Consider the following 16,355-nt stretch of genomic DNA (forward strand, 5'->3'; position numbering starts at 1 on the left):
CTGTTGGTCAATACACAGAAAAAAACAATAAACGCTCCTACTCACCTTCTTAGCACTCACCATGCTGTGCGGCGTCCACATCTGAAGCTGGCAGCTGATCTTGGTTGATTTTGACAGGAGCACATAACGTCACTGCCATGCGCCCCCGGACGCCTCTGATTGGCCAGCAGCATGTATTGCGGAGCACGGATCCGGCAAGTTTTTGCGCTGCAATACACTTCAGCTGAATATGTGTTCGAGGATGCACATTCAGGTGAGATAGGGGCTGGCGCCGGCGAGCCCCTTGTCCGCCGTGTACGTTACGGCCCTGATTCTGATGTTCTATTGTATACCTGGCAGGAGCCAATATATTGTGATGACTTCACTATTATATACCACCAGGAGCCCTTCCATCTTAGTGTCTTTAACAGTGAAACGGCTAGAATGTATGGGCTGCAGTCAAGACCTGGAAGGAGACCATACATTGCAGGCTACATTCTGATAGCTTCATTAACATATACCTGGGAAGAGATCATCACTCCAATAATATATATCTAGCAGGAGCCCATACATTCTCCTGCCTCCAATAATATATACCTGACAGGAGCCCATAGATTCTCCTGTCTACAATAATATATACCTGACAGGAGCCCATACATTCTCCTACTTCCAATAATATATACCTGACAGGAGCCCATACATTCTCCTGCCTCCAATAATATATACCTGACAGGAGCCCATACATTCTCCTGCCTCCAATAATATATACCTGACAGGAGCCCATAGATTCTGCTACCTCCATTAATATATACCTGACAGGAGCCCATACATTCTCCTGCCTCCAATAATATATACCTGACTGGAGCCCATACATTCTCCTGCTTGCAATAATATATACCTGACAGGAGCACATACATTCTCCTGCCTCCAATAATACATACCTGACAGGAGCCCATACATTCTCCTGCCTCCAATAATATATACCCGAGAGGAGCCCATAGATTCTCCTGCCTCCAATAATATATACCTGACAGGAGCCCATACATTCTCCTGCCTCCAATAATATATACCTGAGAGGAGCCCATAGATTCTGCTGCCTCCAATAATATATACCTGGAAGGAGCCCATACATTCTCATGCCTCCATTAATATATACCTGACAGGAGCCCATAGATTCTCCTACCTCCAATAATATATACCTGACAGGAGCCCATACATTCTCCTACCTCCAATAATATATACCTGACAGGAGCCCATACATTCTCCTGCCTCCAGTAATAAAAACCTGACAGAAGCCCATACATTCTGCTGCCTCCAATACTATATACCTGACAGGAGCCCATAGATTCTCCTGCCTCCAATAATATATACCTGACAGGAGCCCATACATTCTCCTGCCTCCAATAATATATACCTGACAGGAGCCCATACATTCTCCTGCCTCCAATAATATATACCTGACAGGAGCCCATACAATCTCCTGCCTCCAATAATATATACCTGACTGGAGCCCATACATTCTCCTGCTTGCAATAATATATACCTGACAGGAGCACATACATTCTCCTGCCTCCAATAATACATACCTGACAGGAGCCCATACATTCTCCTGCCTCCAATAATATATACCCGAGAGGAGCCCATAGATTCTCCTGCCTCCAATAATATATACCTGACAGGAGCCCATACATTCTCCTGCCTCCAATAATATATACCTGAGAGGAGCCCATAGATTCTTCTGCCTCCAATAATATATACCTGGAAGGAGCCCATACATTCTCATGCCTCCATTAATATATACCTGACAGGAGCCCATAGATTCTCCTACCTCCAATAATATATACCTGACAGGAGCCCATACATTCTCCTGCCTCCAATAATATATACCTGAGAGGAGCCCATAGATTCTGCTGCCTCCAATAATATATACCTGGAAGGAGCCCATACATTCTCATGCCTCCATTAATATATACCTGACAGGAGCCCATAGATTCTCCTACCTCCAATAATATATACCTGACAGGAGCCCATACATTCTCCTACCTCCAATAATATATACCTGACAGGAGCCCATACATTCTCCTGCCTCCAGTAATAAAAACCTGACAGAAGCCCATACATTCTGCTGCCTCCAATACTATATACCTGACAGGAGCCCATAGATTCTCCTGCCTCCAATAATATATACCTGACAGGAGCCCATACATTCTCCTGCCTCCAATAATATATACCTGACAGGAGCCCATACATTCTCCTGCCTCCAATAATATATACCTGACAGGAGCCCATACATTCTCCTGCCTCCAATAATATATACCTGACTGGAGCCCATACATTCTCCTGCTTGCAATAATATATACCTGACAGGAGCACATACATTCTCCTGCCTCCAATAATACATACCTGACAGGAGCCCATACATTCTCCTGCCTCCAATAATATATACCCGAGAGGAGCCCATAGATTCTCCTGCCTCCAATAATATATACCTGACAGGAGCCCATACATTCTCCTGCCTCCAATAATATATACCTGACTGGAGCCCATACATTCTCCTGCTTGCAATAATATATACCTGACAGGAGCACATACATTCTCCTGCCTCCAATAATACATACCTGACAGGAGCCCATACATTCTCCTGCCTCCAATAATATATACCCGAGAGGAGCCCATAGATTCTCCTGCCTCCAATAATATATACCTGACAGGAGCCCATACATTCTCCTGCCTCCAATAATATATACCTGAGAGGAGCCCATAGATTCTTCTGCCTCCAATAATATATACCTGGAAGGAGCCCATACATTCTCATGCCTCCATTAATATATACCTGACAGGAGCCCATAGATTCTCCTACCTCCAATAATATATACCTGACAGGAGCCCATACATTCTCCTGCCTCCAATAATATATACCTGAGAGGAGCCCATAGATTCTGCTGCCTCCAATAATATATACCTGGAAGGAGCCCATACATTCTCATGCCTCCATTAATATATACCTGACAGGAGCCCATAGATTCTCCTACCTCCAATAATATATACCTGACAGGAGCCCATACATTCTCCTACCTCCAATAATATATACCTGACAGGAGCCCATACATTCTCCTGCCTCCAGTAATAAAAACCTGACAGAAGCCCATACATTCTGCTGCCTCCAATACTATATACCTGACAGGAGCCCATAGATTCTCCTGCCTCCAATAATATATACCTGACAGGAGCCCATACATTCTCCTGCCTCCAATAATATATACCTGACAGGAGCCCATACATTCTCCTGCCTCCAATAATATATACCTGACAGGAGCCCATACATTCTCCTGCCTCCAATAATATATACCTGACTGGAGCCCATACATTCTCCTGCTTGCAATAATATATACCTGACAGGAGCACATACATTCTCCTGCCTCCAATAATACATACCTGACAGGAGCCCATGCATTCTCCTGCCTCCAATAATATATACCTGACTGGAGCCCATACATTCTCCTGCTTGCAATAATATATACCTGACAGGAGCACATACATTCTCCTGCCTCCAATAATACATACCTGACAGGAGCCCATACATTCTCCTGCCTCCAATAATATATACCCGAGAGGAGCCCATAGATTCTCCTGCCTCCAATAATATATACCTGACAGGAGCCCATACATTCTCCTGCCTCAAATAATATATACCTGAGAGGAGCCCATAGATTCTTCTGCCTCCAATAATATATACCTGGAAGGAGCCCATACATTCTCATGCCTCCATTAATATATACCTGACAGGAGCCCATAGATTCTCCTACCTCCAATAATATATACCTGACAGGAGCCCATACATTCTCCTACCTCCAATAATATATACCTGACAGGAGCCCATACATTCTCCTGCCTCCAGTAATAAAAACCTGACAGAAGCCCATACATTATCATGCCTCCATTAATATATACCTGACAGGAGCCCATAGATTCTCCTGCCTCCAATAATATATACCTGACAGGAGCCCATACATTCTGCTGCCTCCAATACTATATACCTGACAGGAGCCCATACATTCTCCTGCCTCCAATAATATATACCTGACAGGAGCCCATACATTCTCCTGCCTCCAATAATATATAACTGACAGGAGCCCATACATTCTGCTGCCTCCAATAATATAAACCAGACAGGAGCCCATACATTCTGCTGCCTCCAACAATATATACCTGACAGGAGCCCATACATTCTGCTGCCTCCAATAATATATACCTGACAGGAGCCCATACATTCTGCTGCCTCCAATAATATATACCTGACAGGAGCCCATACATTCTCCTGTCTCCAATAATATATACCTGACAGAAGCCCATACATTCTCCTGCCTCCGATAATATATACCTGACAGGAGCCCATAGATTCTCCTGCCTCCAACAATATATACCTGACAAGAGCCCATACATTCTCCTGCCTCCAATAATATATACCTGACAGGAGCCCATACATTCTCCTGCCTCCAATAATATATACCTGACAGGAGCCCATACATTCTCCTGCCTCCAATAATATATACCTGACAGGAGCCCATACATTCTCCTGCCTCCAATAATATATACCTGACAGGAGCCCATACATTCTGCTGCCTCCAATAATATATACCTGACAGGAGTCCATACATTCTCCTGCCTCCAATAATATATACCTGACAGGAGCCCATACATTCTCCTGCCTCCAATAATATATACCTGACAGGAGCCCATACATTCTGCTGCCTCCAATAATATATACCTGACAGGAGCCCATACATTCTGCTATCTTCCAGAATGTATGGGCTCCTTCCAGGTCCTGACTACAGCCCATACATTCTAGCTGGCTCACTAGTGAAGACACTAGAATGTATGGGCTCCTTCCAGGTCCTGCAGGTCCTGACTACAGCCCATACATTCTAGCTGGCTCATTAGTGAAGACGCTAGAATGTATGGGCTCCTTCCAGGTCCTGCAGTCAGGACCTGGAAGGAGCCCATACATTCTAGCGTCTTCACTAATGAGCCAGCTAGAATGTATGGGCTGTAGTCAGGACCTGACAGGAGCCCATACATTCTCATGTCTCCATTAATATATACCTGACAGGAGCCCATACATTCTCCTGCCTCCAATAATATATACCTGACAAGAGCCCATAGATTCTCCTGCCTCCAATAATATATACCTGACAGGAGCCCATACATTTTCCTGCCTCCAATAATATATACCTGACAGGAGCCCATACATTCTCCTGCCTCCAATATTATATACCTGACAGGAGGCCATACATTCTGCTGCCTCCAATAATATATACCTGACAGGAGCCCATACATTCTGCTGTCTCCAATAATATATACCTGACAGGAGCCCATACATTTTCCTGCCTCCAATATTAAAAACCTGACAGGAGCCCATAGATTCTGCTATCTTCCAGAATGTATGGGCTCCTTCCAGGTCCTGACTACAGCTTATACATTCTAGCTGGCTCACTAGTGAAGACACTAGAATGTATGGGCTCCTTCCAGGTCCTGACTACAGCCCATATATTCTAGCTGGCTCACTAGTGAAGACGCTACAATGTATGGGCTCCTTCCAGGTCCTGGAGGTCCTGACTACAGCCCATACATTCTAGCTGGCTCACTAGTGAGCTAGCTAGAATGTATGGGCTGTAGTCAGGACCTGGATGGAGCCCATACATTCTAGCGTCTTCACTAGTGAGTCAGCTAGAATGTATGGGCTGTAGTCAGGACCTGACAGGAGCCCATACATTCTCAAGCCTCCATTAATATATACCTGACAGGAGGCCATACTTTCTGCTGCCTCCAATAATATATACATGACAGGAGCCCATACATTCTGCTGTCTCCAATAATATATACCTGACAGGGGCCCATACATTCTCCTGCCTCCAATATTAAAAACCTGACAGGAGCCCATAGATTCTGCTATCTTCCAGAATGTATGGGCTCCTTCCAAGTCCTGACTACAGCCCATACATTCTAGCTGGCTCACTAGTGAAGACGCTAGAATGTATGGGCTCCTTCCAGGTTCTGCAGTCAGGACCTGGAAGGAGCCCATACATTCTAGCGTCTTCACTAATGAGCCAGCTAGAATGTATGGGCTGTAGTCAGGACCTGGAAGGAGCCCATACATTCTAGTGTCTTCACTAGTGAGCCAGCTAGAATGTATGGGCTGTAGTCAGGACCTGGAAGGAGCCCATACATTCTGGAAGATAGCAGAATCTATGGGCTCCTGTCAGATTTTTAATATTGGAGGCAGGAGAATGTATGGGCTCCTGTCAGGTATATATTATTGGAAGCAGCAGAATCTATGGGTTTCTGTCAGGTATATATTATTGGAGGCAGGAGAATGTATGGGTTCCTGTCAGGTATATATTATTGGAGGCAGGAGAATGTATGGGCTCCTGTCAGGTATATATTATTGGACGCAGGAGAATGTGTAGCGCCGGCGTCCCTGCCCTCTGCTAGGCAGGGACGCTGTTCCCCTCACCTCTCTGCTCCGTGCCCGGCGTCCTCCTCCCGCTCTGCTGGCAGCGCGCGCTCCTTCCCGGCCACTGTGCTTAGGGCGCGCGCTCTCCCTCCCTCTTAAAGGGGCCGCGCGCGCCGTCCTAAGGAGTCCCCGGCCAATGGCCGGAGGACTTCACCATATATAAGGCACCTCCTCCAAAATGGAGGTGCCCGAGCAATGTTGCTGCACTGTTCACTACTCTGCTTCAGCCCTCAGGTCCCGTTGCCAGTTACCTGCCAGATACCTGCCAGATTCCTGCCAGCTTGCTGTCTTATTCCTGCCTGATTATCTGCTTCCTGCCTGCTAGTCTGAGGTCCGACGGTCTGCCTTACTACTCCTGTCAGTCTGTCTAAGGACCAGCCTGTCCGCTCACCTGGGAGCGCACTTCAGCCACCTGCCTGCTTGCCTGAGGTCCGACGGTCTGCCTTCCAACTCCTGTCAGTCTGTCTATGGACCAGCTTGCCTGCTCACCTGGGAGCACACATCTGCTGCCTGTCTGCTAGCCTACCTGGAGGCTCTGCCGTCACGTGCTGTGACCACCCGCCTGTCCAGAGACTTCTGCCCGCTCACCTGGGAGCGCTCATCTGCCGCCTGTCTGTTGGTCTTCCTGGAGGCTCCGCCGTCACATGCTGTGACCACCCGTTCATCCAGAGACTCTCGCCTGCTCACCTGGGAGCTCACGTCTATCATCAGCCACCACAGGTCGCACCAACCCTTTACTCAGAGACTGCCCCGGTCACTTGCCGTGACCATCTGCCCGTTCATTCAGAGACTGCCCCGGTCACTTGCCGTGACCATCTGCCCGTTCATCCAGAGACTGCCCCGGTCACTTGCCGTGATCTCCAGCCCGTTCACTCAGAGACTGTCCCGGTCACCTGCTGTGACTTCCTGCCCGTCTTCCCTGGTCGCCACCCGCTCCCTTACAAGGACCGCCCCCTTGTATAGTAGCTCAGAGGTTCCGACTCCCAGACCCGTTACAGAATGTATGGGCTCCTGTCAGGTATATATTATTGGAGGCAGGAGAATGTATGGGCTCCTGTCAGGTTTTTAATATTGGAGGAAGGAGAATGTATGGGCTCCTGTCAGGTATATATTATTGGAGGCAGGAGAATGTATGGGCTCCTGTCAGGCATATATTATTGGAGGCAGGAGAATGTATGGGCTCCTGTCAGGCATATATTATTGGAGGCAGAAGAATGTATGGTCTCTTGTCAGGTATATATTATTGGAGGCAGGAGAATGTATGGGCTCCTGTCAGGTATATATTATTGGAGCCAGCAGAATCTATGGGCTCCTGTCAGGTATATATTATTGGAGGCAGGAGAATCTATGGGCTCCTGTCAGGTATATATTATTGGAGGCAGCAGAATGTATGGGCTCCTGTCAGGTATGTATTATTGGAGGCAGCAGAGTGTATGGGCTCCTGTCAGGTATTTATTATTGGAGGCAGGAGAATCTATGGGCTCCTGTCAGGTATATTTTATTGGAGGCAGCAGAGTGTATGGGCTCCTGTCAGGTATATATTATTGGAGGCAGCAGAATGTATGGGCTCCTGTCAGGTATGTATTATTGGAGGCAGCAGAGTGTATGGGCTCCTGTCAGGTATATATTATTGGAGGCAGCAGAATCTATGGGCTCCTGTCAGGTATGTATTATTGGAGGCAGGAGAGTGTATGGGCTCCTGTCAGGTATATATTATTGGAGGCAGGAGAATGTGTGGACTCCTGTCAGGTATATATTATTGGAGGCAGGAGAATGTATGGGCTCCTGTCAGGTATATATTATTGGAGGCAGGAGAATGTATGGGCTCCTGTCAGGTATATATTATTGGAGGCAGGAGAATGTATGGGCTCCTGTCAGGTATATATTATTGGAGCCAGCAGAATCTATGTTCTCCTGTCAGGTATATATTATTGGAGGCAGCAGAATGTATGGGCTCCTGTCAGGTATATATTATTAGAGGCAGGTGAATGTATGGGCTCCTGTCAGGTATATATTATTGGAGGCAGGAGAATGTATGGGCTCCTGTCAGGTATATATTATTGGAGGCAGGAGAATGTATGGGCTCCTGTCAGGTATATATTATTGGAGCCAGCACAATCTATGTTCTCCTGTCAGGTATATATTATTGGAGGCAGCAGAATGTATGGGCTCCTGTCAGGTATATATTATTGGAGGCAGGAGAATCTATGGGCTCCTGTCAGGTATATATTATTGGAGGCAGGAGAATCTATGGGCTCCTGTCAGGTATATATTATTGGAGGCAGGAGAATGTATGAGCTCCTGTCAGGTATATATTATTGGAGGCAGGAGAATGTATGGGCTCCTGTCAGGTATATATTATTGGAGCCAGCAGAATCTATGGGCTCCTGTCAGGTATATATTATTGGAGGCAGCAGAATCTATGTTCTCCTGTCAGGTATATATTATTGGAGGCAGCAGAATCTATGGGCTCCTGTCAGGTATATATTATTGGAGGCAGCAGAATGTATGGGCTCCTGTCAGGTATATATTATTGGAGGCAGGAGAATGTATGGGCTCCTGTCAGGTATATATTATTGGAGGCAGCAGAATCTATGGGCTCCTGTCAGGTATATATTATTGGAGGCAGCAGAATGTATGGGCTCCTGTCAGGTATATATTATGGGAGGCTGGAGAATGTATGGGCTCCTGTCAGGTATATATTATTGGAGACAGGAGAATGTATGGGCTCCTGTCAGGTATATATTATTGGAGACAGGAGAATGTATGGGCTCCTGTCAGGTATATATTATTGGAGACAGGAGAATGTATGGGCTCCTGTCAGGTATATATTATTGGAGGTAGCAGAATGTATGGGCTCCTGTCAGGTATATATTATTGGAGGCAGCAGAGTGTATGGGCTCCTGTCAGGTATATATTATTGGAGGCAGGAGAATCTATGGGCTCCTGTCAGGTATATATTATTGGAGCCAGCAGAATCTATGGGCTCCTGTCAGGTCCTGACTACAGCCCATACATTCTAGCATCTTCACTAATGAGCCAGCTAGAATGCATGGGCTGCAGTCAGGACCTGGAAGGAGCCCATACATTCTAGGCTCAACCCTGCAGAGCCACACGCTATATATATGGCTGCTCTGTGATTACAGGACCTGTGATGATGTCACAGTCATGTGATCAGTCACATGGAGGGGCGGAGTCATTTTAGAATTTTCAGGAAGTGGCCACATGCAAGTGAAGAATTCTGCACTGGTGACAGGTAATGAGGGAGCAGGGACTGTGTGATAGAGGAGACAGGACTCAGTCCTGGGGGAAGCACCGGGACTCTACACTGGGGACCGGTAATGAGGGAGCAGGGACTGTGTGATAGAGGGGACAGGACTCAGTCCTGGGGGAAGCACCGGGACTCTACACTGGGGACCAGTAATGAGGGAGCAGGGACTGTGTGATAGAGGGGACAGGACTCAGTCCTGGGGGAAGCACCGGGACTCTACACTGGTGACCGGTAATGAGGGAGCAGGGACTGTGTGATAGAGGGGACAGGACTCAGTCCTGGGGGAAGCACCGGGACTCTGCACTGGGGACCGGTAATGAGGGAGCAGGGACTGTGTGATAGAGGGGACAGGACTCAGTCCTGGGGGAAGCACCGGGACTCTACACTGGGGACCAGTAATGAGGGAGCAGGGACTGTGTGATAGAGGGGACAGGACTCAGTCCTGGGGGAAGCACCGGGACTCTACACTGGTGACCGGTAATGAGGGAGCAGGGACTGTGTGATAGAGGGGACAGGACTCAGTCCTGGGGGAAGCACCGGGACTCTGCACTGGGGACCGGTAATGAGGGAGCAGGGACTGTGTGATAGAGGGGACAGGACTCAGTCCTGGGGGAAGCACCGGGACTCTGCACTGGGGACCGGTAATGAGGGAGCAGGGACTGTGTGATAGAGGGGACAGGACTCAGTCCTGGGGGAAGCACCGGGACTCTGCACTGGCGACCGGTAATGAGGGAGCAGGGACTGTGTGATAGAGGGTACAGGACTCAGTCCTGGGGGAAGCATCGGGACTCTGCACTGGGGACCGGTAATGAGGGAGCAGGGACTGTGTGATAGAGGGGACAGGACTCAGTCCTGGGGGAAGCACCGGGACTCTACACTGGTGACCGGTAATGAGGGAGCAGGGACTGTGTGATAGAGGGGACAGGACTCAGTCCTGGGGGAAGCATCGGGACTCTGCACTGGGGACCGGTAATGAGGGAGCAGGGACTGTGTGATAGAGGGGACAGGACTCAGTCCTGGGGGAAGCACCGGGACTCTGCACTGGGGACCGGTAATGAGGGAGCAGGGACTGTGTGATAGAGGAGACAGGACTCAGTCCTGGGGGAAGCACCGGGACTCTGCACTGTGGACCGGTAATGAGGGAGCAGGGACTGTGTGATAGAGGGGACAGGACTCAGTCCTGGGGGAAGCACCGGGACTCTGCACTGGCGACCGGTAATGAGGGAGCAGGGACTGTGTGATAGAGGGGACAGGACTCAGTCCTGGGGGAAGCATCAGGACTCTGCACTGGGGACCGGTAATGAGGGAGCAGGGACTGTGTGATAGAGGGGACAGGACTCAGTCCTGGGGGAAGTACCGGGACTCTGCACTGGCGACCGGTAATGAGGGAGCAGGGACTGTGTTTTAGAGGAGACAGGACTCAGTCCTGGGGGAAGCATCGGGACTCTGCACTGGTGACCGGTAATGAGGGAGCAGGGACTGTGTGATAGAGGGGACAGGACTCAGTCCTGGGGGGAAGCACCAGGACTCTGCACTGGGGACCGGTAATGAGGGAGCAGGGACTGTGTGATAGAGGGGACAGGACTCAGTCCTGGAGGAAGCACCGGGACTCTACACTGGGGACCGGTAATGAGGGAGCAGGGACTGTGTGATAGAGGGGACAGGACTCAGTCCTGGGGGAAGCACCGTGACTCTGCACTGGGGACCGGTAATGAGGGAGCAGGGACTGTGTGATAGAGGGGACAGGACTCAGTCCTTGGGGAAGCATCGGGACTCTGCACTGGGGACCGGTAATGAGGGAGCAGGGACTGTGTGATAGAGGGGACAGGACTCAGTCCTGGGGGTAGTACCGGGACTCTGCACTGGCGACCGGTAATGAGGGAGCAGGGACTGTGTGACAGAGGAGACAGGACTCAGTCCTGGGGGAAGCATCGGGACTCTGCACTGGGGACCGGTAATGAGGGAGCAGGGACTGTGTGATAGAGGGGACAGGACTCAGTCCTGGGGGGAAGCACCAGGACTCTGCACTGGGGACCGGTAATGAGGGAGCAGGGACTGTGTGATAGAGGGGACAGGACTCAGTCCTGGAGGAAGCACCGGGACTCTACACTGGGGACCGGTAATGAGGGAGCAGGGACTGTGTGATAGAGGGGACAGGACTCAGTCCTGGGGGAAGCACCGGGACTCTGCACTGGGGACCGGTAATGAGGGAGCAGAGACTGTGTGATAGAGGGGACAGGACTCAGTCCTGGGGGAAGCACCGGGACTCTGCACTGGGGACCGGTAATGAGGGAGCAGGGACTGTGTGATAGAGGGGACAGGACTCAGTCCTGGGGGAAGCACCGTGACTCTGCACTGGGGACCGGTAATGAGGGAGCAGGGACTGTGTGATAGAGGGGACAGGACTCAGTCCTGGGGGAAGCACCGGGACTCTTCACTGGGGACCGGTAATGAGGGAGCAGGGACTGTGTGATAGAGGGGACAGGACTCAGTCCTGGGGGAAGCATCGGGACTCTACACTGGGGACCGGTAATGAGGGAGCAGGGACTGTGTGATAGAGGGGACAGGACTCAGTCCTGGGGGAAGCACCGGGACTCTGCACTGGGGACCGGTAATGAGGGAGCGGGGACTGTGTGAAAGAGGGGTAAATGGCTAAATCCTGGTGGGCTAAAGGCCAGGGTCTCTCTGACCACTAGGATATATAGTGGTGTGTAAGGTTTGTGAACCCTTCAGAATTTTCATTTTTTCTGAAATAATTTAACTGAAAACTACATCAGATTTTCCCACAAGTCTTAAGAATAAGCAGATCCAAGTAAAAGAAATGAGTAAAACATATTAGACTTTGTAATTCAGTTTATTTCGGAAGACGATCCGATATAACACATCTCCTTGTCTAGGAGTAGGGGAGCAAACACCCTTGGCATTTGGATTTGTGGGTGCAAGGTGGAGGACCTATGTATATTGTTTAGACTCTGAAGGAAGCCAAGTATGGGACTTTGAATATTGAGCAGCTGAACAGCTCTGTTCTCTCATCCTGCTGTATGGACTCTTTCTTATTACTTTCTGTTGGAATTTGTGAAGTTAATAAACCTTCATGTTTGGACAAGAAACTGCGTGTATGTGTGAACGTTACCCTGCTTGAAAGTAAGTAAATCCCTACACTAGTTTTATCATTTGCTTGAAAATCTGGTGTAGTTTAAGGTCAAATTTATATTGAAATATGGAAAATTCTGAAGGTTCCCAAATTTTCAATCATCACTGTAACCTGATCTACATAAAACAAGCTAACTCCTAGTGGAACAGGGGACCAAGTCCTTTAGCACGCTAGGATTATGCCACAGCCATATATCTAATGTGAGGCTCTACGGGTGGTTGGTATGTCGAGATTCCCCATTACTGGGTGCAGGCCACATTAACCCCTTCAGTGCTGTGGTCATATTCCAGGAAACAGAACGTGTTCCCGTCTGTGTCACTATATCAGGATACACTGTTCTACATAGTTTCAAAAAGTTGTCAGGTTAGGTTATGAAATGAGCCATTTCTTAATGATTTTGACATCCTGAATTCAAATCTAATAATGCCAATTTTTATTTGCCTCTTGTTTTTATGATATAAAAGAGTTTTCCTTTTACTGCTACATATAATTAAGGCATAAAAGTTTCAGTACTTTGAAACATTATTATTTTTGGAAATATAAAGATGCAGAATATTTTGTTATGCCATTTTTCTGATATTTATTTAGAGGAAACTTAGCAACAATTCAAATAACTAAAACCTGTCTAAACACTATTGCGAATTATAAACAGTTCCAGAAATTGCACAAAAAAATGTGTTCCTCATTTACCGACAACTTTTTTTTGCTTGTCTCTTGTACTCCTACATTGGATCATCTCCTACAATTGTCCAACAGTAATCTGCAAGCATTGATGGATTTCATTTTCCTTGATATTTTTTCTCCATAGCCGCAATATCTTGGTGAAATCTCACACCATGCTCGTCGCTCACTGCCGCGCAGTTTGGTGGAAAAAAGTCTAGATGCGAATGTAAGAAATGAATCTTTAAGAACATATTACAGCCAAGATCCTTATAGGTTTCAGGAGATTTTCCACCAACTCTTCACAGTTATCTGCTCTTGAGTTTCCCAAAAAATTAGTTACCACTAATGCGAATGCTACCCATGCAGCCTTTTCATTGCCCTGCAAGATACAGAGAATCGCCTCATCTTGAAGAAGCTTACGAATCTGAGGTCCAATAAAGACTCCTTTCTTTATCTTTGCTTCATACAACCTTGGGAATTTATCAATGAGATACTTCAATGCTTTTGCATTTTTATCCATTGCCATTACAAAGTTCTTCATTAGGCCTAACTTGATATGTAATGGTGGTATCAAAATCTTATGTGGGTCAACAAGTGCTGGATGCAGGACATTTGAACTTCCTGGCTGAAGTGATGTCAGAAAGGCAGGTCTCTTTTAATGTAGCGATATTCTCTTGCATAACTATCCCACTCACACAGAAAGCAGCAGTACTTTTTGTGTCCACCCTGGAGACCAAGTAAGAGGGCAACCACATTTAAGTCACCACAGAGGGACCACAAATGTTGGTCATAGTTCAGGCACTGCAACAGCTGTTTCATGTTGTCATAGGTTTCTTTCATGTGGACTGCATAACCAACTGGAATTGAAGGTAGCGCATTGCCTTCATGCAGCAAGACAGCTTTTAGGCTTGTTTTGGATAACTCAATAAAGAGCCTCCATTCCTCTGGACTATGACATATATTCAGAGATTCCATTAGACTGTTGATTTTGTTGCATGCCACAAGATCGCCCTCCATGAAGAAGTTTTGGGCAAGATCTTTAACTCGGTTGTGGAACAAAGAAATCCGAACATCGCCCTCTAGACTCCACTGCTGTAGCCTGGAACCTAAGAGCTCAGCCTTACTTTTGGGCAGATCCAAATCTCTAACAAAATCATTCAGTTCACTTTGTGTTACAAGTTGTGATTCAGTTGAGGTTGCTGACAGAAAGTCTGGTTCTTGAGAGGAAGATGTTTCGTGACATCAAGCGCCCTCTTCTTCCTCACTTGACTCGACTGAAAACGTTTCTGGTGCTTTGGGAACCAGGAGTTGTTCTGTATGTGTTACTGGGTGTATTGCAGATGGAATGTTTGGATACTGTAAAGTCCACCTAATAATAATAATTTTTATTTTTATAGCGCCAACATATTCTGCAGCACTTTACAATTTTAGGGGGGACTTATACAGACAATACAGAATAAGCATATCTCATGTCGAAAGGAGTGAGGGCCCAGCTCGCAAGCTTACTGTCTATGAGGAAATGGGGGAGACACAAAAGGTAAAATGTACATATATTGTATAATACAGCCTTGATATACTAAATAGGATAAATAATAATACATGGACTGTTCGCCAGTCATTATGTATACAGTCCTGACCAAGGCTATTAAGTGCATGGATGGTATGACCCTGAAATTGAAGAAGATTTTAATAAGGGCCAAAACTGGGATAGATAGTGTGTTGAGGCGATATGCCAGTCTAAAGAAATGGGTTTTTAGGGTCCGCTTGAAACTGTGGGTATTGGGAATTAATCATATTGTCCTGGGTAGTGCATTCCAAAGAATTGTCGCAGCACGCAAGAAATCTTGGAGACGGAAGTGGGAAGTTCGGATTATGGAGGATTTTCATTTTAAGTCATTGGCAGAATGGAGGGCACGTGTAGGGTGGTATACTGAGACAAGGGAGGAGATGTATGGTGGTTCTGAAGCATGGAGTGCTTTGTGGGTAAGCTTGATAAGTTTATATTGAACTCTATATTGGATGGGCAACCAATGCAATGAATGGTACAGGGAAGAGGCATCGGTGTAGCGGTTGGCGAGGAATATGATCCTGGCTGCTGCGTTAAGGACGGATTGGAGAGCTGAGAGTTTAGTTAGAGGGAGACAGATTAGTAGAGATTTGCAATCATCGAGATGAGAATGAATAAGAGCTACAGTAAGAGTTTTTGCCGAGTCAAAGGTGAGAAAAGTCCTGATTCTTGAGATGTTTTGAGGTGTAGATGACATGAACGAGCAAGTGATTTGATGTGAGGAGTGAAGGAAAGATCTGAATCAAAAATGACCCCAAGACAGTGAGCTTGTTGCTGGGGAGTAATGATTGACCCATAAACGGAAATGGCAATATCAGGCATAGGTAGGTTAGTGGAGGGAGGAAATACGAGTAGTTCAGTTTTTGACAAATTCAGTTTTAGATAGAGGGAGGACATAATGTTAGACACAGCAGAAAGACAATCACTGGTCTTTTGTAATAATGCAGGGGTGATGTCCGGAGCAGAGGTGTATAATTGGGTGTCATCAGCATAAGATGGTACTGAAAACCGAATCTGCTGATTGTTTGTCCAATAGGAGCGGTGTATAAGGAGAAAAGAAGGGGGCCTAGGACTGATCCTTGAGGAACCCCGACAGTAAGGGGAAGGAGAGAGGAGGAGGAGCCGACAAAAGACACGGTCAGAGAGAGAGGAGAACCAGGAGAGAACAGTGTCCTTGAGGCCAATAGTGCGGAGCATAGTGAGGAGG

At 47.3% G+C, this 16,355-nt stretch overlaps 2 protein-coding genes across 4 annotated transcripts in view; one reads left to right on the forward strand and one right to left on the reverse strand.

Annotated features, from left to right (window-relative positions):
- Positions 1 to 16,355, reverse strand: part of LOC141271971 (uncharacterized) — a 352,339-nt gene that overhangs the window by 68,676 nt on the left and 267,308 nt on the right. The window lies entirely within an intron of this gene.
- The window catches only part of LOC141272013 (gastrula zinc finger protein XlCGF66.1-like), a 36,662-nt gene continuing 29,972 nt past the window's right edge, over positions 9,666 to 16,355 (forward strand). Inside the window, exons 1-2 of one of the 3 annotated variants that reach the window (XM_073682294.1) lie at positions 9,674 to 9,749; positions 14,979 to 15,118. The gene's annotated coding sequence lies outside the window, so the exon portion shown is untranslated. Of the gene's footprint in view, positions 9,750 to 14,978; positions 15,119 to 16,355 lie in introns of all 3 variants that reach the window. The other 2 variants (XM_073682295.1, XM_073682293.1) reach the window with 2 other exon arrangements.

Source organism: Phyllobates terribilis, unplaced genomic scaffold (assembly GCF_046119375.1).
Source record: "Phyllobates terribilis strain yellow unplaced genomic scaffold, ASM4611937v1 Scaffold_5__5_contigs__length_657084704, whole genome shotgun sequence".
NCBI lineage: Eukaryota > Metazoa > Chordata > Amphibia > Anura > Dendrobatidae > Phyllobates > Phyllobates terribilis.